We start from the raw sequence: 21,073 nt of genomic DNA, 5'->3' as shown, positions 1-21,073 counted from the left end.
TTGTCAGGGAAATACAAATTAAAGTAACAAAGAATACCACCATAAAACCATTAAAATAGCTACAGTTAAAAAATGCCAAGAGACACAAGCAAAGGATCCAAGATGGTGACGGATGGAATAAGTGGATGTTACACTTACTTCCTCCCAGGAGCAAACTGGAATTACAGCTAACATGTAGAGCAATCTGCCTGGGAAACCAACTGAAGACTAACTGAACAGAAGTCTCATAACCAAGGATTCATAGGGGAAGCTACATCAAGACTGGTAGGAAGGACAGAGACATGAAAAGGGTGGGCCTTACCCCTGTGGGTGGTGGCTGAGATTCTGAAACAATGTATCAGCTGCAATTCCTGTCCAGATCCCAATGGTGTATTTCAGAGAACTAGAGCAAATATTCCACAAAAGTATACAGAATGTGGTGGAGCCAGCATTTGAACCTGGGTGTCATGTTCTTTGTTTAAAAAACAATTTCATTTAAATGGATAAATGAGATATAATATGCTAGAGTTTTAAATGGTTATCTTTAAATCTTCTGTGTGTGTCATCTCTACATCTCCTCGCCCCTATGCCTATCACCTCTAAACCTGTTATTAACTCAGTATGGTCTTCCATATTTTTCTATAATCACACGTATACATAAGCATTTATACACATCTTAATAAATGAGTGGTCAGTGTGTGAGAAATAGGAGCACACTCTACACACATCTATGCATTTGTTTCTATACTTAATAATACAAGAAAATCCTGCTAAGTTGACATTGTAACTCTAAGTCACTATTCTGAATGGTTGTATAATGTGGATGCACCATAATTTGTATGGCCATCTCCCTGTCTTGTTGACAGGGACTGTTCCTGGGACTGTTTCTTAAATCCTCATGTTCTCACATATATCCGCATATAACACATTTTGTTTCTAAAGGCCAGATTCCCAAGCGTGCAATTAGTGGGCTGAATTTTAATAGGTGTTGCCAGATTGCTTTGCACACTCGAAGAATCACATTTCCTCTAGCAATCTAGCAAGCTTTCTTTCCCTACAATCCTACTACCAGTAAGTGGTTCCATTATTTTTAATTCTTATAGTGTTAGGGTATAAACTCTCATTCTTTAATTTGCATTTCTCTGACCACCAGTCTATTTGAACACCTTTACATGTTTGCTAGCCTTTTGGACTTTCTTTTCTGTAAATTATTCATTCACATCCTTTGTCTGGATCCTAAGGGGGTTATTTATATTCTTATTGGTGTGCAAGAGATCTTTGTATACTGCTTATAGTAACCACATTCTGGGCTCCTATTCTTTATTTATTTATATTGAATTTATTGGGGTGACATTGGTTAATAAAATTATACAGGTTTCAAGTGTACAAATCTCTAATACATCATCTGTACACCGTATAGTTTGTTCAACACCAAAGTCAAGTTTCTTTCCGTCACCATTAGCCTCTCCCTTTGCCCTCTTCAACCCTATTCCCCGCGTTCCCCACGCCGCTTCCTACTGGTAATCACCCTACAGTTGTCTGAGTTTTTTTTTTTCTTAGTCCCTTCCCTCTGACAGCTGTCAGTCAGTTCTCCATTCGATTGTCTATCTATGAATTTGTTCCTATTTTGCCTCTCAGTTTATTTTGTTCATTAGATTCCGCATATCTGTGAAATCACATATATATGGCATTTGTCTTTTGCTAGAGAAGCGACTGCTGGGCCAGCAGCCCAAGGGCCACCCGGACAAAGTGGCTCCGGACCCCCGAGCGGTCTCGGCACTGTTACTCCGTTACTTTCGCCCCTGCGGGCCGTCCGCGCGGAGCCTGAGAAGGCAAGGGCTCCGGCTCCCGCACGCCTGCCCGTCCTCCCCCTCGCAAACTCACCCCGAGAGCGGCAGGCGGAGGCTCGCTTGTTCGTCTAGAAGGCAGCGGACTCCTCCGTGACGGCCCTGCCGAGGCGTCACTGCGTCCGGAAGTCTCGGGCGCTCTGACGTCACAGCTCCGCGACGCGCGCGCCCACGGGGAACCGGCGCCTTCGGGACGCGCGGCGTGCGGCGGTGTGGGAGGCTCTGGACCCTGGCTTGACGCCGGTGGTTCACCTTCGGCGAGATCCCTGGGAGGGTGTCGCGTTGTTGGAACTGTCCCCGTTCTTTTGAACGTCGTCCCTCTCTGATTTCAGCCATCCACGATGAGCTTTCGGCTTCCCTCCCCGTTTTCAGCATTTCTTCCTCTTTTTCCTTCTGCCCGTTTTTCTCTTCCTCCTTTACTGCTGGCGTCTCTTCCTTCCTCACAAACACAGGAAAGCTGATTCTCGGGTGGCTTCATTAGCACTAATATAGCCAGCCTATGCTACTTCACACTTTGGCAACATGCAGAAGATGCCTATTGTGAGGTAGTGGGAACATGCCACACTCAGACTCCATGAAGACGAAGGTCATATTCGTCTTGTGAACTGGGGCATCTGTGTATATCTGTGCAAGACATGCGGTGGTGAGTATGACGTAGTCTTATAGCTAGGGGGAAAAGTAGACAAGCAGACCAGCAAGCCATCAGTGACTCTCACCTGCAAGTAGGAAGGAAGACTTGTTCCTTTTGTATTCAGCATCTCAGTGATATGAACCACTCACTATCCAGCCAGATTTTGGAAGTAGACTGTTCCTCTTCTTAACTTCTCCCCCTTTTTAGTTTATTTAATAAATATGATAGATGACACAACGCCTTTAGAGAAAGCTACTCGCTGTCCTAAGAGCTTTCCACGAATTAACCTGGTTTTAGTCCTCACAGCTTACCCATTGATGTCAAAATTAATATGTGACCATAGAATCTGGAAACATAGACGAATACACAAAATAAATGAGTGATTACATTGCATGGTATGTTTGTTCAAGGTGCTGTGCCTCGTTACTAATGCGCTGTTCACTATGCACAAAAATTGGGGTGTGTGTTATTCTCAAGTACAGGATGTCTTTCAGTTCTTTCAATCCTTTCAAATACGCATGTGTAATGCATTGTTTCAAGTGATTTATGTCTCTGATTTCATTACATAAGACAGTGCCTGAAAAAGTAACCCAGGGGGTTCAGCCCAGCTGGAAGATTGTAACTTGTAGCCTTTCATGGTTGTAGCCCATCTGGTTGGTCGGGGCTGCAGACATCTCAGAGTTCCACTGAGGCTGGAGAACCCACTGCTAAGCTCAACCATGTAATTGGTGCCCAACACTGTTTCTCACTGGCTGTTGGTGAGAGGCCGACCTATTTCTGGGGCATTTGGGGACTCATCATGAAAGCATTCAGGGGCTGACTCTGCATTTCATTTATCTAACAATGTCCACAGAAAGATGCAATGTGGATTTTCTGATTATTTAGCTTGCCACTGAGTGGCAAGCAATGTATCAAAAGAAAGCTTCAAAGTATAAGTAGGGGTTTGTGTAGAATAGGCTAATTATGGAACTTTAAGGAACGTAGATGAGCAGGAGAGAGAGTTTTGTAACAGGTAATATTTATCGAACATTTAGTATGTGCCAAGTTTTGTGCTAAATATTTAACATAGGCCTAGAAGAGGAGGAGAAGCTTGAGGACAAGTTCAGGAGGATAGTCTCAGATAAATGGTCCCCCTTTTGCCCAGTTCACATAGACCCAGAAGTCCGAGTCCTAAGAAGCAGAAAGAAGTCATTTTCTCACGAATCTATGAGCACATAGTACCAGGGAAATCTGCCTCTTGTTGAGCAGAGAAGCCGCAAGCAGAGTGCCATGGACATGAGATGATTTCAGGGGACTGTCAAGCACATGCAGTGCATATAGGGAGGAAGTCGCAGTAGAGGTGGTGTCAGAGCCTTCTACCACTTCATGGGCAACACCGCTGAGGACAAAGAGAAGAAAAAATGCTGGCATTTCTGACATGGCCCAGATAGCCCTGCAGGGACTATTGAAGACAGTTCTTAGAAACTGCCTAATTGGTGGGGACAATTTAATGGCGGTAAGAGAGTAGTTGGGGCCACTTTGCAGGAGAGATGGAAGGCCCACAGTAGCAATGAGAGTGAGACAGATGGTAAAGCTAGGTGTTTATGATAGGAAAGAATATCTCTGGTGGATCTTATGAGAATGTCAGAAGGGACTACACTTATCAGTAAAATACGCTCCCATCTTCCTTACCATGCCATTACACAGAAAGTTCAAATTATTGTTTGGACATTTTTTGAATTAGGATATGTAAATTGAAGATGATGTGAAAAGAAAAAAGGAAAAAAGAACAAAAGAAAAAAAGAATATTTTTATTTTGAGAGTTTCAAGGTCATTCACCATATATAATGCAACTGTATTTCCAAATGTTTAATTTTAATCTGTTAATATAAATCCATTAGTGCCCCTCAATGAAACCATACCATGAAAGAAGCTTCTAGTGTTAGGGCAGGGTGCAGATAAGAAAAGTATGGGAGAAGTTGTTCAACTGTCTCTATGAGTTAAAAACAAAATTAAGACTGGAACTAGGTACAGATGAATATTCTTTTAGAGGACAATATGTTCCCATTTTGTTGGATTCCTCAGAAACTGCTCTGTTCAACAAGGTTTTTGAGCTATTTATACTGCTACAGTAATTTAACACATCATTCCGTATTTTTTTAGTAGAGTCTTTATATTCCCCAGTGAAATAAGAATGGAATTTTTCATAAATCAAAGTATCTTTTCATATTTTCAACCTATCCAACTCTTATAGACTGAATAATGGCCTCCCATGCCTGAATCCCTGGAACCTGTGAATATGCTGCATTACATGACAAAAAGGACATTGCAGATGTGATTATGATGTGGTCAGGATCTTAAGTTGGGAAGATTATCTCGGACTATTCAGGTGGGTCCAACGTAATCACAAGGGTCCACCTAAGAGGAGAGCAGGAGACCAGAGTAAGAGACCATAATGTGACAATAGAAGCAGAGGGAGACAAAAAAAGGATGGTGGACGTAACAGTCAAGGGGGGCGGGAGAGAGAAGGAAAGAAAGAGAAAGGAAGAAAGGCAGAGGCAGGCTATGGTGTGCTTAGACGTGGGAGGAAGGGGCCACAACCAAGGAGTGCAGGCAGCCAGCCAGCCGATTGCTGGGAAAGGGAAGGACATGGGCTCTTGCCTAGATCTTCCAGAAGGAACACAGGCCTGCCACCATAACTTTAGCTCAGTGAAGTTCTTGGAAGTTCTGACTGTTGAGGACAAGGGGGAACTAGCCAGAGCGTAGCTATAAGGAAGTAAAAGTTGTTTTGCTAACTAATGCAAAGAGGCTCCGGGACACACCCGAAGAACAGGGTGTGCCAGAACAATGGTCAGTCAGGCAGATAGCCATCTGGACAGTCACTAGGGGGAGAAATTTTACCCCTGTGCACGAGCTCAACTGACCAATCAAGTAAAGGAGCACGAGCCAGTGCACGAGTTAACTCACCAATAATAAGTAACCCTATTGTGCCCCTGAGCCAACTGCTAACCGCCACATCTGCTTCTGTATCCAGCTTGCTTGCGCGCCTCCATAAAACCCTAAGCCTGTAAGCGTTGGGCGAGACTCCCGTTTACAGCCCTCGCGGGCACCGTGTCCTTGGATACTTTGAGAGTTCGCCCCTGTGCAGGTTAAACTTGGCCAATAAAGTAACACCTTTGAAACCCTAAAAGTCTCCGAGATTTGTTCTCGCGGTTTTGAATGCAACATGACCTCCAGAAAATTTCAGATAATAAATTTGTGTTGTTTTTAAATCACGAAATTTTTGGTGATTTATTGTAGTAGCAATAGGTGATTGATATACCAACTAAAGAAAAGCTTTGGCCATTTCTGTTTTGCAGTGAAGTGAAGAATATTAGCTAGAAGTTTAACCTCTTTTTATTTTCTATGCTCTGGAACAAATAAGTAGTATTGGAACTATCAACAATTTATATTTCCCTAAAAATCATTCTCTTAATTCAGGTTGTCAAATTTATTTGCTTTGAGTTGAGTAAAGTAGTTGCTTATGAATCTTTCAGTTTCCTCTGTATTTGTGGTTATTCCATTCTTTCCAACTTTGTACTTTTGTGGGATCTCACACTTCCCCCACTTGGTCAGATGACACAAAGGTTTATATGTTTATATATTTTAAGACTTTTTTTTTTTTTGCAAGAAGCAGTCCTTGGATTTACATAGTAGTTTTACGTGTTTTTCTTTTTAAATTCATTATTGAATGCTTTTAAAGTTATGAGTCTTCCCTTTTTCTTCTCTTGGTATTTTCCCCTAACTGGAATCTTATTTGTAAATAGAAATTTTCCAGCTATGAGTTTTTCTCTTTTTCTTTCCTCTATCCCATTTTTTCTGATGTACTGATGAGGAAACTCATTTGATAATAAGCAAGTTGCCCAGTTGAGAGATCTGTTGCCCTGTGAAGAAGATAGTTGAATGATCTATTGCTTGGATAAATATGTTTTCAGGAAGTTTCTCAAGTGATAAAGTTATTTATAATAATTTCTTCCCTTTCCATGGAGGGATTTTGGGCCCTGTTGATATCAAGCTTGACCGCGTGGCTTGTTTTTGACAATGAAGTGTTAACAGTTGGTCCGTGGTGGGATTCCACCATTGTGGAGTTCTGCCATCCCTCCTTTCTCCCTACCCCAAGAGCAGTACATCCCAGACTGGGGTTGGTCCTTCATCCAGGGTCCCAGAATGAAGAAGATGTGGAGTAGGGGTGGAATTAACCACTGAAGGACGTGCAATGGGAGGAAGAAATAAACCTTTGTTGTGTAAACTGCTGAGATTTGGGGTTGTCTGTTATTGTAGCATAAGCTAGCAAAATTGATACTGCATATATTGGGTAAATAAATATATTTGTACATGTATTCTATGTTCCTTTATATCTGCCTTTATATACTATATTGTATAATATGTCATGTATACCTAAGTATGATATAGTAACATCTTTTGAACAAATAATGCATAAGTATATTTTATGGAACTTGTGATATAATTTTGCTGATTAATATATGATAAAATTTGTACTTGTGTGTTTGCTCTGCAAACACATTTATGACACATTTGTGGTCATAGTCGAGATCTGTTTGATGCCAACTCTTTGGTCAAAAACATTCCTCAATAACAACATTTTTGGAGAAAATTCCATGCTGTGTACCCATCAGCTTAGAGGTATGGTTCTAGAAATTTACTTAGTTGTTTGCAGATTTTTAACTCTTGAGATTTTGTTACTCTTTAAAATAGGCAGAAATGACTTGTAATCATCGTGACATAATGTATCTTTATAAATGTTTTCTCTTACAGAAGAAAACTGTAATAGTCTCCTGTAACCATCAGAGATACAAACAGAATGAGATATGAAGGTAGTTTTAAAATTCTTTTAAATAGAGAAAAGAAAACATTCTATTTTTTTCTTTAAAGCATAATCAAGAAGTCAGGTGGTATTTAAATTCCAAAATATGCATCTTAGTTTTACACCCTTGATTAAGAGTTGTACCTTCAATTTAGCAATTATTTTAACGTGGAGTCTTCTAGAACACTACATATTGGTAGATCTAAACAAAAACATAAGATGCCAAAAATACATGAACATAGTATTTTTGGTTTAATACCTCTGCTTTAGATTGTCATTATTTTATGTGGCAAAAAGTGGAAATTTGGTTAATTGTCTAATGTTTGTCCTTACAGACCCCACTTCTCTATATGTTAGAACAAATCTGAGTTTCAGTATGCTAATCTGAGTAATCAAATATGCGTAAAGAAAAATAATCTTCAGGGAAACTACAACTACAGACCATCTGATTTGCATCATTAGTGCTTTCCATGGAATAATTCTACACATTGTTCTCATTAGCAACACTATTTCAATCATGAATATCACCAAGTTCAGAAGAAATCATTTCTGAATTGTCTCTATTAGACCATGATCAAGAGGAAAAAATACAAGACCGAGTTTTCCTTTAGTGTCGTATCTGACATTTTTAAATAGACTCATTTTCTGTGGTTTCATGTAACCTATTACATTTGTCACTGGATGGAAAGGAGGCCTGTCTCTCATTCGCACTTCCGCTAGTACTTGAGAAAAATATCCTGGAAGAAAAAGGATTCAATTTTCTTCCCCCGATTTGGGGGCATTTGATTTTTTTTTTGAGAATTTCAGGGAATATCATCTCTAATTTTAGTTGAATACCCCTTACCATATGATGTTAAGTGATATAACTAACATACTATCTGCCTAGAAATACGTTTCTCTTTGATCCTAAAAATGGCTTTTGATTAAAAAATTGGCTCTCCATTATGCTAAGAGTGAGATAGCACTTAAGTGGTGCTGGGGGAGACTGATCTATAAGACAGAACAAAAGAATGGAGCAGGATGAAATCTGTTACTTTTTTATCCATCTCTTAATGTGTTCCCTCCTTTATGTGTATCTGAGCCCCAAGATTCCCTGACAACTTCCACAGATTTGGAATGTGTTTATACTGGACTTGTCGTGTGTGTGTGTGTGTGTGTGTGTGTGTGTATGTGTGTGTTTTGTCTTTGCAAGGAAGGTTTGGAAAGTGTTTTCAGCCTGGTTATTTGCCTTGCTCTTCCTTCCAGTTCCCCCCATCACCAGAGATGTCCTTAGCGTCTGTTAGAGACCCTCTCCTGGGGGGAGCCATTGAGGACAAGACAGCGTTCCCCCGCACTACTCACTGATGACCATCTCCCAGGGGAAGTGCTGAATGACCTTTCAGTTGTGAGAATCAGACTGTCATTCCCACCGGTAAAATCGTTCATTGGCTCTGTTTTACAGTCCGCACTATTCTCTTCAGCACGCGAGGTCTTTGTAATCACACCCTAATCTTCCATTTTGCCCCCATCCCCCCTCTCCAGGCGTCTAAAGGATCTAGAGATTCCCTACGGGTTTTGTTCTGATCCCTCTGTCTTTACACGTCCCCGTTTGTGTGGCAACTGGGGAGGCAAATTAATTCTTTTTGTTTCTTTTCTTTTAGCTCAAATGTTAAACCTTTTCAGCGAAGCCTTTCTTGCCTGCCCTAGAGATTGGCGCTGTGAGGCTGCCTTAACAGCGTGGACTATGTACCTCTGCACTCCTTTCACTTGAGAGATAGAGGTTTATTTATCGTGTTTAACCTGCCCTTCTTTGAGTTTCTCTTACATGCACTAACTCTAATCCTGACTAACACATCTACAGAATGCAATATAATATGTAAAATGTAATATATCATATATCTCTTTCCCATTGTTTTATTTCTAAGTAGGAGAGCAGGGGTTGCTTGTGTTCTATATAATACAAGCATCATACTGAGTCCTGACAGGCATGACTCTTGAGTTGATGATGGGGCTGAAGTTAAGTGTGCAGTCTTCTGAAGAGGTTATTCTTGATGTTTCTCACATAGATAAGAGGAAAAATAGGCCAGAACATTGTAAGGGGCAATTCAGTTGGTAAAAGACATAACTGGGCCTTTCTCACCCTCCCTGAGCCTCACTCAGCCTGAGTAATGAGGAGTCTGTGTTTCCATAATGACACTTTCAGGTAAGGAGTGTTCAAGGTGGCCTTTTTTATCCCGGGATGCATATAGGTGGGACCTAAACTGAGTGGGACATTGTAGATCACCAAGTGAGAATAAGTCATAGCTTATAAGTCAATTTATTGCTCTCTCTATGTATTTTAAGTGTTTCAGCTGCATTTAAGTATTATTCAGGAAAGCAAAGGCAAGAGCCTGTGTCTTTGGGGGGGTCTGAAGGTATGCACAGCCCTTCTGAAGTCAGCATGAGGGTAACTACAAGAATCAACCAAGGACTACAAGAATAAGGGAGGATTCAGGAGGAAAGAGTGAGCCAGAGGCCAGCCTCTCCTCACACCAAGAGGGCCTGCTCCCAAAGTAAGAGTCTCCAAGGTGGACTGAGTTTTTCGCAATTGTGAACACACATGATATAGGCTGTAGACAGGCACACACAGAGTATTTAGTCCAACCCTCTCGTTTTACAGGCGACGAACTGAGACCTACAGGGGTCACGTGAACTCACCCATGTCAGTGGCAGAGCTAACTCAGTGCTCTTTCCACTGCACAAGGTCAACACCATATTGTGGACAACTCAATTTTCAATGAAGTAAAGTCTATTCAAAATGTGTGCCTTTATAGAAGTGAAATCCACAGTACTTTTTAAAAATCAGATTTTTCAAGGGCATCGTGAGCTATGGCATAAGTAGTAAAATGTTGGGAGGAGAGCAGTTTTCATGACAACTTCACCTGTTTTTCCAAGTTGCTGTGAGTGAAACTCCAGCAAGTCAGTCCCTCTCGCCCACCAGCTCTGTATACCTGTGTCGGGTCCTGGCCGGCAGGATCCGTGTATGTTGTGGCTGTTTGGGAACAAATGCATATGGACTACAGGAATCCAGTGGGAAAAAAGGGATGGCAAGGCTGCTCTCTGGGTTGGAGAGAGAGGGCCTGACCCCACAGGCTTTTATTGTTTTCCTGGGTCCATTGCAAGGAGGGTAGTCCTCATTTACTATTCAGGGGTTTGCTTTGGTGGTTCCCTTTTACAGACAACAAAGGAGAGGCAGTTGCTAATCATATCAAAGAAGAAGCATATTTGCAAATGTAAAGGGAAAAGCTGCTGGATTGGTGACACTCCATACCTGGGAGGTTTAGCTCAGATTTTAGAAAGTTGCAGTAAGCTCTTGCTGCCTCACTCAATTCAGGGTGAGGGAGTTTTAGCAAAAGCAAGTCTCACAGCGATCTAGGTACAATACTGGCCTGATTCCCCATGGAAACCCTATCCCCGGGTGTGGTCCTGCGTGTGGACATGCACCCCCCTGGTTTTCCACACGAGGGCTGAGCTACGTTTCCACGGCATGTGAAACAGTTTCCCGCATATACCCACTGGTTTTCTCCTGAAGGAAAGTAGCTTTTATTCTCCCTAAAAATGTCTTCCTTTGATATGTCACCTTACTTGTACTTAAGGCTTTGATGGGAAAATATCTTTGCTACAGTAAGTGCTCAGTTCACAGGCATATGGATTTTCCATATCTGATTCTACCTGGTTGGAGACAAAAGTGTGTTTTTATCACCATTGATTGCATTGAAGGGCCCAGTAGTCATCAGTTAGTTCTGAATACACACACACACACACACACACACACACATATATTTGTCCTTCATAAGTGTTTACCCAGTTCAAAGTGACAACTTGAACTTGAAAACTCTCATTCATTATGATTTCTGACCTATGCTGATATTGAATATTACATTCATTTCCAAAGTAATGCTTTTTTTCTTTGTTTGATGTTTTTGATATGAGTACACGTCTTTATTTTTATTGTTTTTTTATTATTTAGTCCTTTTACACCCCACCCCTGTAATCACCACGCTGTTGTCCATGTCCATGAGTCCTTTTTCCTTTTTGCTTAATCCTTCCACCCCCTGTCCCCCTTAGCTGTCATTCTGCTCTCTATCTATGAGTCTATGTCTATTTTATTTATTAGTTCAGTTTGTTCATTAGATTTCACATATAAGTGAAGTCATATGGTGTTTGTCTTTCTCTGACTGGCTTATTTCGCTTAGCATAATATTCTTCAGTTCCATCCATAGTGTTGCAAAGTGTAAAATTTTCTTTTAAAAAAAGATTTTATTTATTTATCTTTAGAGAGGAAGGGAAGGAAAGAGGGAGAGAAATATCAATGTATGGTTGCCTCTTGTGCGCCCCCTGCTGGGAACTGGCCTGCAACCCAGGCATGTGCCCTGACTGGGACTCGAACCACCGTTGTTTGGTTTGCAGGCCCGAGCTCAATCCACTGAGCTATACCAGCCAGGGCTCTCTCGCTCTCTCTTTTTTTATAGCCAAGTAGTATTTCAGTGTGTAAATGTCCCATAGTTGTTTTATCCACTCATCTGCTGGTGGGCACTTGGGCTGCTTCCATATCTTGGCAACTGTAAATAAACTGCATTGAACATGGGAGTGCTTATGGTCTTTTGAATTAGCGTTTTGAGTTCCTTCATATATATGTCCTTTTCACATCTCTGTCCTTCATGCTACTGTCATTGTGGCCTCTTTTGTAAATCCTTGGTTATAAGACTTGTCTTCAGCTAGTCTTCAGTTGGTTATTCAGGTCGATTGTTCTATGTTTTAGCTGTAATTACAGTAGATTCTGGGAGGAAGAGAGCTTAAAATCCACTTACTCCACCACCATCTTGGATGCCTGGAAATTTTATTTTGTTAAGTACTTTGAGTAAAGGAAGCATCATACATAAAATATCAAAGAGAAAGACAGAATCAGGTCAAGATCTTCCACGTCCTGGACCGTGGTAAAGCACAACTCAGTTGTCTGACTGTGCTGGGAAGTTTTTAGGGAGCAGCAGCAGGAGTCCAGGTTGTGGTTTGCAGGGGCTTAGTGACAGTAAGACAGGTCCCAGAAGCAGGGGGCTGTATGTGCTTAAAACATAATAAAATAAAGATTGCTTAGGTGGGTCCATATTTGTAAAGGAAAGACCTAAAACAAAAGCAAGCTGAACTTGCTTGAAGTAATTACGTGATTAGCAATATTAAGATAATTCAAAATGTCCTCAAGACATAAACTGAGATAAATGCATAATATGCAGGATTAGAAATATTTAACAGAGAGGTGAAATGATATCATTAACAAGTTGAAAGTGATTAACGTGTCTTATCAGTGCACAAGTGTATCCATTAGGAGATCATTTAACTATTAGAAGGTACCTATACTCCTTGTGCCATGACCTAGAAGTAACAAGACTTAGTAGCAGATATTCACTGTATATTTATTGTACCCAGGGCTGTTGTACAGCAAAAAGGTGCCAAGTTTCACTTAGTAGCACTTCCATTTGTTAGCAATGTCAGAGAAGAAAGCAAAACCAAGATTTTTTAAATTTGTATTTTATTGATCATGCTATTACAGTTGTCCCATTCCCCCCAACCCCCACCCTTTATTCCTTTCTGCCCTGCATACTGCCTCCCATCCACATTCCCCAACTCTAGTTCATGTCCATGGGTCATATATACAAGTTCTTCAGTTTCTACATTTCCTATACTATTCTTAACCTCCCCCTGTCTATTTTCTGCCTATCATTTATGCTCCTTACTCCCTGTAACTTTTCCCTCTCACTCCCCCTCCCACTCCCTTCCTGGTATCCCTCCATGTGATCTCCATTTCTGTGGTTCTGTTCCTGTTCTAGTTGTTTTCTTCGTTTTTGTTTTTCAGGTTAAGTTGTAAATTTGTTATCATTTTATTGTTCATATTTTTATCTTCTTTTTCTTAGATAAGTCTTTTTAACATTTCATATAATAAGGGCGTGGTGATGACAAACTCCTTTAACTTGACCTTATTTGAGAAGCGCTTTATCTGCCCTTTCATTCTAAATGAAAGCTTTGTTGGATAGAGCAATCTTGGATGTAGGTCATTGCCTTTCATGACTTTGAATACTTCTTTCCAGTGCCTTCTTGCCTGCAAGGTTCCTTTTGAGAAATCAGCTGATAGTCTTATGGGAACTCCTTCATAGGTTAACTGTCTCTTTTTCTCTTGCTGCTTTTAAGATTCTCTCCTGAAGGAAGCAGTCAGATTGATTCACCTTCCTTCTTATACAGTATTTTCAAACATCCCAGTCATTAAAAAGAAGAATATTTTTCTTGTTCATACCATGGATTTTTCTCCAAGAAGTGGATATTCTGCTTTGGGGAATGAGAAGGGCAAGGCCCTGATATATAGGTTGCACCATCACTCAGATTTCTGAAGAGATTATTTGGAGTTCAATTGAGTCACAGGAGAAGCCCATCCTGATAGATTTTCTCAGAAACTTTCCAGAATGTGTGATATGTGAATAATGAGTTTTGAGCCAGCTGTGCATATTTAAGTTAATAGAAATGTTTTAATAAACACATGGCAACTTTTGTTTGGAAAAAAAGATTCTCTCCTTATCTTTAATATTGGCTAATGTAATTATGATGTGCCTTGGTGTGTGCTTCCTTGGGTCCAACTTCTTTGGGACTCTCAGAGTATCCTGGATTTCCTGGAAGTCTATTTCCTTTGCCAGGTTGGGAAAGTTTTCCTTCATTATATTTTCAAATAAGTTTTCCACTTGTTGCTCTTCCTCTTCTCCTTCTGGCACCCCTATAATTTGAATGTTGGAACGTTTAAAGTTGTCCTGGAAGTTCCTAAGCCTCTCCTCATATTTCTGAATTCTTGTTTCTTCATTCTGTTCTGGTTGAATGTTTATTTCTTCCTTCTAGTCCTAACCATTGATTTGAGTTCTGGTTTTCTTCCTGTCATTGTTGGTTTCCTGTGTATTTTCCTTCATTTCACTTTTCATAGCCTTCATCTTTTCTTTTATTTTGTGACCATACTCAATCAATTCTGTGAGCATCCTGATTACCAGTATTTTGAACTGTTTATCTGATAGATTGGCTATCTCTTTGTCACTTAGTTGTATTTTTTCTGGAGCTTTGATCTGTTCTGTCCTTGGGGCCATTTTTTGTCTCAGTGCACCTGTTGTGTAGTAAGGGGCAGAGCTTAGGTTTATATCAGAGTGGGACAATGCATGTCACTGTGATTTGGCACTGTATGTGGGGGAGGAGTCCAAGAGAGAACAATGCCACTTGCTCTTCTCTTTGCTGGCTTTCAGTCACTCCCATCACTACTCACAAGCACATTGGACCCTTCTGGTGCTGGTTCCTGGGTGGGTGGTTTTGTGTATGTTTTAGGACCCTGTAGGTCTCTCTGATGAACTCTCCTGTGGTGCTGGGAGTTTCTTCCACCGCTTCAACCTTCACAGATGTTTTCAGTCAAAGGTTTTGAGGCTTTATTTCCCCGCACTGGAACCCTGGGTTGTGCAGTCTGTCTCACTCCCCAGTTGTTCCTCCCAGTTTATCTGCCCTAATATATGGAACCACCCACTCTGCCAGTTGTCACCTTACCCACCCCAATCCTCCAGCCCCTGCCTTGCCATGAGTCCTCTCCACCTGGCTGCCCATCTCTGTCCCTCCTACTGGTCTGGATGAATATTTGTTTCTTAACTCCTTGGTTGTCAGACTTCCATACAGTTCAGTTTTCTGGGATTTCTGGTTGTTTTTTGTTTTTAAATTTGTTATTGTCCTTCTTTTGGTTGTGTGAGGAGGCACAGTGTGTCAACCTATGCCTCCATCTTGGCCAGAGGTCTCAAAACTGAGATTTTTAGAAAATCCCTCTTTCTATTCTCCGTATATGTTCCTGGACCCACTCCGTGCATTTGTTGTCCCTGGCACTTGGAGATATTGAATTCAACTCCACAGACATTGCTCTGAGCAGTTTATACACAAGTGCAGAAGATTTTACACAGGCTCCATCCAAGAAGAGCTCAGTGTTTTATCAGCTGATCTGGGGGGCTCCTACTTTCCCAAGTTCATTGTAAGTTCTGTTATGTTCTGGATTAGGTAAAAGGTTTTAGATGAGCTGTTGGTTAAAAGAGAAAACTGCTAGGATTTTGCCCAGGGCAGACATCATCTCCTCTGTCAAAGAGACATTTTGAAAATCCTCGTAATTTTTAATGATGAAGTGTGGAAATCTGAAAAGAATCTTTGTTTTTTTTTTAAAAAAAGGAAAAACTTCCCCATGACATCCTCCAAAAATTCACAATCTGTATGAAGTGTGTTCCTCCTTAACTTTCCCCTCACCCACCTCCTCGTTCCCAGAGGCTGTGTGTTCTCCGCAGCCAGCACTGTGCAGTGTTCACCACGGAAGCAAGGTCACTGCAGCCGCAGCCCGGTGGTCACGGGCAGGCCATGAGGACATGCTGGTGAACTCAGATCTGAAGCCCTTTCAGTGCTGGCCTGATCCCATCTAGTCTAAATCAAGTTTGATATGGAAGAATAACCATGGAAGTCTTTCGTTCCCAGGTGAGAGAGCTGTTGCCTTGGATCTTCATAGTTGACTCTAGATATGGCCAGAAACACATGCAGCAGTCAGATTATAATTAAATTAGTTCTAAGAATGCGAACTATTTGAAGGGCAAAGTTTCGGATTCTATGAGAGGCAAATAAGTGCATCAAAACTATACGGTGTCTGGTGTGAAATATCTTTGGAAAACCTGAAGCTCCCTTCCCTAGCTTTGGCCCATGGCAGGGTTTTGGTGGCTCTCACAGACGTGGTTCCCGTCTGAAGCTCACAGCGGTCTCAGGGGGTGAGTGGCTCAGAAAGCGTGCCTGTTGAGGGATGAGGAAGGACTGACTGAACTTCTAGGGTTTCCAATGCTATCTATCGGCAGGGTCCGGACGGAAAGACAGACTTCTGGACTCCTCACCTGGTGCTCTTTCCTATGATAACATCAGGTGAAAATAAAACTTAAAGCCTAGGGAGAAGGAGAAAAGAAAACAAGTTTAATTTCATAGGTTGTGATGAACAATAGGTTTCTATTAAAACTTTTTCAATGTAATAAATCCAAGGAACATTGAAATAGAGTTCTTGGGGAGAAAATGTCTTGCTTAAAACCAATCAGATGTAAGGTGAAAATAAGCCTTGTGGATGAATTAAGCCCTCAGGGGGAATAAATGGTAACATTGCCTCTACTGGTTAGGTGGGTCTATTTTCACCTCTTCCTAGAGAGACCCTTACCACATAGTATCCCCAAGCACAGGGAAATGGCCAGTCCTTGCAGATTTCGCTGGGGGTTTTCCTAGGGAGGCGTTTTTCTTCCTTGCTTTGCATCAGGAGGACTGGTGGCTGTGCTCTGGATAACCACCCTGGGTTTCTGCCCACCAGGAAGTCTCAGAAACCTCCCTCCAGGGCTCTGGTTCTAGATCAAGGGGGAGGAGATGCCGAGAATAAGGAGAGGCATTAAGGGAACTTGGAAGGCACACACTTGGCTCTCATCTTTGTTTGAAAATCTCCTCATGCAGATCCTGACCTAAGCCATCATCCGCTGTGGCATAGAAATCACTTGCCAAGGTCCAAACCGAGTGCGCATTTTTATTCTGGGAGGGAAAATGAACAAGGAGAAGTTTCCCAGGGTAGCAAATGACAGCCCTTCGTGTGGCTTTGCTTTGGTCTGTTTCCAGACACGCTAGGGCTTGGGCATCTTGAGCTGTAGTCTAAACCTTCCATTCCTACTTCTTGGCTCTTAAGAAATTGCTTTAGAAATTCAATCTCTAGGTCATTTGGTTACATGTGGACAAAACGCTTCAAGCACATGTGAGAAAGTCAGTCAAATCAGCACTTTAAGAAACAAGTTTTGGATAGTTAAATCTCTTGACTATTGATGAGGTGATTAAACCATATTCTAAGATACATTTTAGGGACTGTATTAGGCCATAAGAATTCTTTGCAACTCTCACTTGAATTTCATAGCATGATGGTCAGTGTTAACAGAGTTATTAAAGTGCGAGTTACTGAGAGCAGAGCCTGGCGAGAGGCTATGCCAAGTGGAGGCATCTTCCTTTGGGTCCCTCAAAGTTAAGAGGGCTTTGCATTTCCCCTAGAGCTGGGGCTTGGCCTGGGGCCAGTGCTGACAATAAAGCGAAGTGTTTTAGAACACAGATGGGGCTTTAGGAAGCTAAGTGTAAACCTAATAATGATTGAAAGAAATCTCGTTTATGATAAATCAACACTTGTAAGTACAAATTAGACCAAATTATTGAGCTACTTTTTCGAGCAGTATTACTTTTATTCTCTTTGCCCCTACAACTGTCCCCTCCCAGCACTCTGCTGGATGCAAAGCCATTTCTGCATACATGTAGGCCTACAATCTAGTCTGTTGGTTCACTCTACTTACAGATGTCATTCTGCAAAACCCATCCCTCCTGAAGCTTTTGTGAGATAGACAACAGGAGGAAAAGGGAGGAACCTTGCCATAAAGCTCTCTGTTCAGGCATCTTTCCAGGCTCTCATCCAGTGTCCACACCAGCTGGCAGAAGGGTCATCGCCATGCACAAATCTAGTCATGTCACCCTCATTTAAAACTCTTCCGGGGTACTGCTCCAGCCTCATCTCTCATCTTTTCAAAGACTCCACACTTGGCATTCTTGTGTCTCATCATCTTTGTTTATGTGGCCCCTCCTGGTTAGAAACAAAACCAAATGAAACAAAACACCCCTCAAAACCTGCTTAGCTTTCAGGGCTCTGTTTGTGCATCCTTTCTTTTGTGAAGACTTTCATGATCTTCCATCTATACCTGTACTTCTCAACCAGGATTAGTCTTGCTCTTCTGAGTGTGTCCGGATTATGTCATAGCTAAATATTCACCAACATGCATGCACATGCACACACACTTTTGACTGTATGTCAAGCTTCTTGTGGGTTAAGCCATATATTTCCCCCCATGTTGTACAGTGCGGGCTCTTAGAAAACAATGACTCAATCAGTTAAATGAACAAGTGCAACAGTCTCAGAAGAACCACAAGGTTTATAGTTATCTGGGAGTTCTCTTTATGGAATAAAATGTTAAGCGTGCCCCAAGTTCCAAGGGTTTTTGTTTTGCCTTGCCTCCTTAAGTAAAGATTAAACATAAACATATTCTGAGTTGGGGAGAGTCTATGGGAAGGCAGACACTGCAAATGCTGTGGTTACTATAAAGCTGGACTTTTAAGCTTTGTGAAGCTTTGGGTGATGCCATTTTATTATTTTAAAGGAGAAACCACAAGTAAAGCTAATACATGTCTGGCAGGTGGTTGATGCTCAACAGAGGTAAGTTTCCGTTTCTGTCCATTCCTCTGATGAAATGCCGTCTCCGTGCTCCTGAACTGTCATTCCATGACTCCGTTTGCATTTACTGTCTGCTCTTGTGCGGGGCCTCTGCTAGACTCTGGAGATGCCGTGGGAATCATGGGGGGCACGATGAGTTGGCCTCACAGAGCATCCTGACCAGCAGCAAATATTGATGCTCCTCAAGATTCCACCCTTGCCTTTGTTCCCTTCTGTGCATTCTTCTTGGAAGGGAGCCTTTATTTTCTGTGGTTTCCCCTGTGCTCTAAAAACTTAGTGAAACTAAACGTGATCCCCTGAGTAACAGAGACTTGCATGGCAGGGGTGGGGAGAAGGGGTACATCTCCTCTCCTGAGCTCCGGATTTGCATGTCCAATGCCAAGTAGTCATCCCTTCTGGTTGTCTCCAAAGCACTACAAACAGAACATGTCTGTGATCTTCCTCCAGATGCCCAGTTTTCTCTTCCCAATCCTAGCAAATGTCATTACCCACCACTTATATCCCAAATCTTGGAACCATCAACCTCAATGAGTATGTGTTGACTGCCTCCTTTGGACCTTGCACTGGGAGAATCTTTTGATATACATTGTCTAACCTTTGGCTTTTTCTTCTTCATACCAATCCTCATGCCTACTTCTCCATACCTAACCTGACTTCAGTTGGATCAGCCTGGTTGCTACAAAGTTTGTTTTCCCTCTCCTCTTTCTCTCCATAGTTGGTGTCCTAATTATTCAGTTTTTAAAACCTGTCACTCTTATCATTGGAATCCACCCAGAATAAAGTCCACACCCAGCTTGCCAGGCCAAGCCCTACATATTCTGGCTCTGACCCAATTACTTAGCTCTCCCTATTTCTATGCCCCACCCAAGAAACTCAATCTCCACCAACATTGACTGACTTATTTTTTTTAACGGGTCTTTCTCAACTGTGGTGTCTTGCTCAGGGTGTCCATTTCTTTGAGGGCCTTTCTCTTGTTCTAAACTTTTTGAAATCCAACCCAGCCTAAAAGGTCCAGCTCCACCCCATGTTTTCTGTCTTTGATATTTCCTTAGGTTCTAGTCATCTGCCTCTCCTATGCTTCTAGAGTGTGGATTGGATTGTGATGGTCACAGACACCCCAGAAAAGCTTAGCGTGATGCACCAGAGGGGACAGGCTCTCTCTACGGTCTGTCTTGTTCCACCACTAACATAGAATAGGGGAACGCATCATTGATCATAATCCCCAGCACCCCAAACCAATGCACCTCGAGAAGCTTTGCTGCTTGATTTAGCTAAAAAGAAAAAAAGTTATTTGGGACACATAAATGTCCTGTGAAAACAAAACAGAGCAAAACCTTGGGCTACGTATGGTGACTTCATTGTAGAAGTTTAGAGGGAACGATCAGGCCGTGGCTCACTAGGACAAGGAGGTTTAGCAGGAGAGGGGGACAACCTGATATGACTACAGCAGTGATAACATCAAGGCGGGTCACTAAACAATTGTCACATCATGGGGCTGCATTAGGTAATCGTTCTACTAGGCCACGGCTGGTGTGAAATGAAACAACTTGGCCGAGATTTCCGTGCAAACTTGTGACGGCATGGAGACGACTGTGGCCGTGGGTGGTGGCAGAGCTGAACCTGCACTCAGAGAAGGTTTAATCCAGGGTAAAGTTCAACTGAGCAGGAAAGCAACGAAAGGAGAGCAAAATTGGGACCAAAAGAACATCACCAACAACGGCAAAAACTTTGTATTTTCTCAATTATATTCGACCTCTTGAATTACGTGGAAAATCACTTCAAAGCTTTGATTTTCTAGTAAAGAAAGCTACCTGTTAACTCGAGGTCACTTACGATGAGAGATAGAACCACTCACTAAACGAGTGGTGCCATGGAAACGGGCGCCCTGCGCAGGCGCTCTCTCCTACCCTGGGAGGCACGCCTCCTTCTAACACCGGATCAGAGCGCAAGCGGGTGTTTTCTAGTCATTCGTTTCTCTCTAGATGAGGGCTCCTTAGGGATTCCCAGGCATTCCTTAAATGCTTTTGCGTTTTGCCTGACAATGAAATTCTCAGTTTTCTTTTGTCTTTTTATAGTCCCCTTTCCTTAGTGAGGCCAGAGGGCAGAGTGAGAATCAGGAGGAGGAGTGAGAGGGGTTCAACTGGAGTCCTCCCAGACCAGAAAGGAACTAGAGGAAACGTAGACATCCGGCAAGTAAAAGCCTGTTGGTCTGTCCCGAAGGGATCTGGGCCTGCTGAGGATCAGCTGAGGAAGAAAGTGCTGACCTCATGATTGTACGTCAGGGTTGAGAGGGAGGGGAAGGGAGGAGAGGGGAAGGGAGGTGGAGGAGAGAAGAGAGGTGTTCAGGGCTCCGAGCTGCCTCCAACCATGCATTGCCAAGGCCCAGGAGACTGGCAGGCAGAGACGGTAACGTCTTCCCCAAATGGGGGGGTGAGCTG

The 21,073-nt window shown here is 42.2% G+C and overlaps 1 protein-coding gene across 2 annotated transcripts in view; it reads right to left on the bottom strand.

Moving 5' to 3' along the window:
- The window catches only part of LDAH (lipid droplet associated hydrolase), a 79,148-nt gene extending 77,169 nt beyond the window's left edge, over positions 1–1,979 (bottom strand). Inside the window, exon 1 of one of the 2 annotated variants that reach the window (XM_037035493.1) lies at positions 1,864–1,979. The gene's annotated coding sequence lies outside the window, so the exon portion shown is untranslated. Of the gene's footprint in view, positions 1–138; positions 229–1,863 lie in introns of those variants that run through there. The other variant, XM_037035494.1, reaches the window with a different exon arrangement.
- Positions 1,980–21,073: the final 19,094 nt, after the last annotated feature.

This window comes from Sturnira hondurensis, unplaced genomic scaffold, assembly GCF_014824575.4.
Source record: "Sturnira hondurensis isolate 20B ecotype Veracruz unplaced genomic scaffold, ASM1482457v3 Scaffold0022319, whole genome shotgun sequence".
NCBI classification, from domain to species: Eukaryota; Metazoa; Chordata; class Mammalia; order Chiroptera; family Phyllostomidae; genus Sturnira; species Sturnira hondurensis.
Note: the sequence above shows the minus strand (reverse complement) of the source record. Positions and strands in the feature narration are given on the sequence as shown.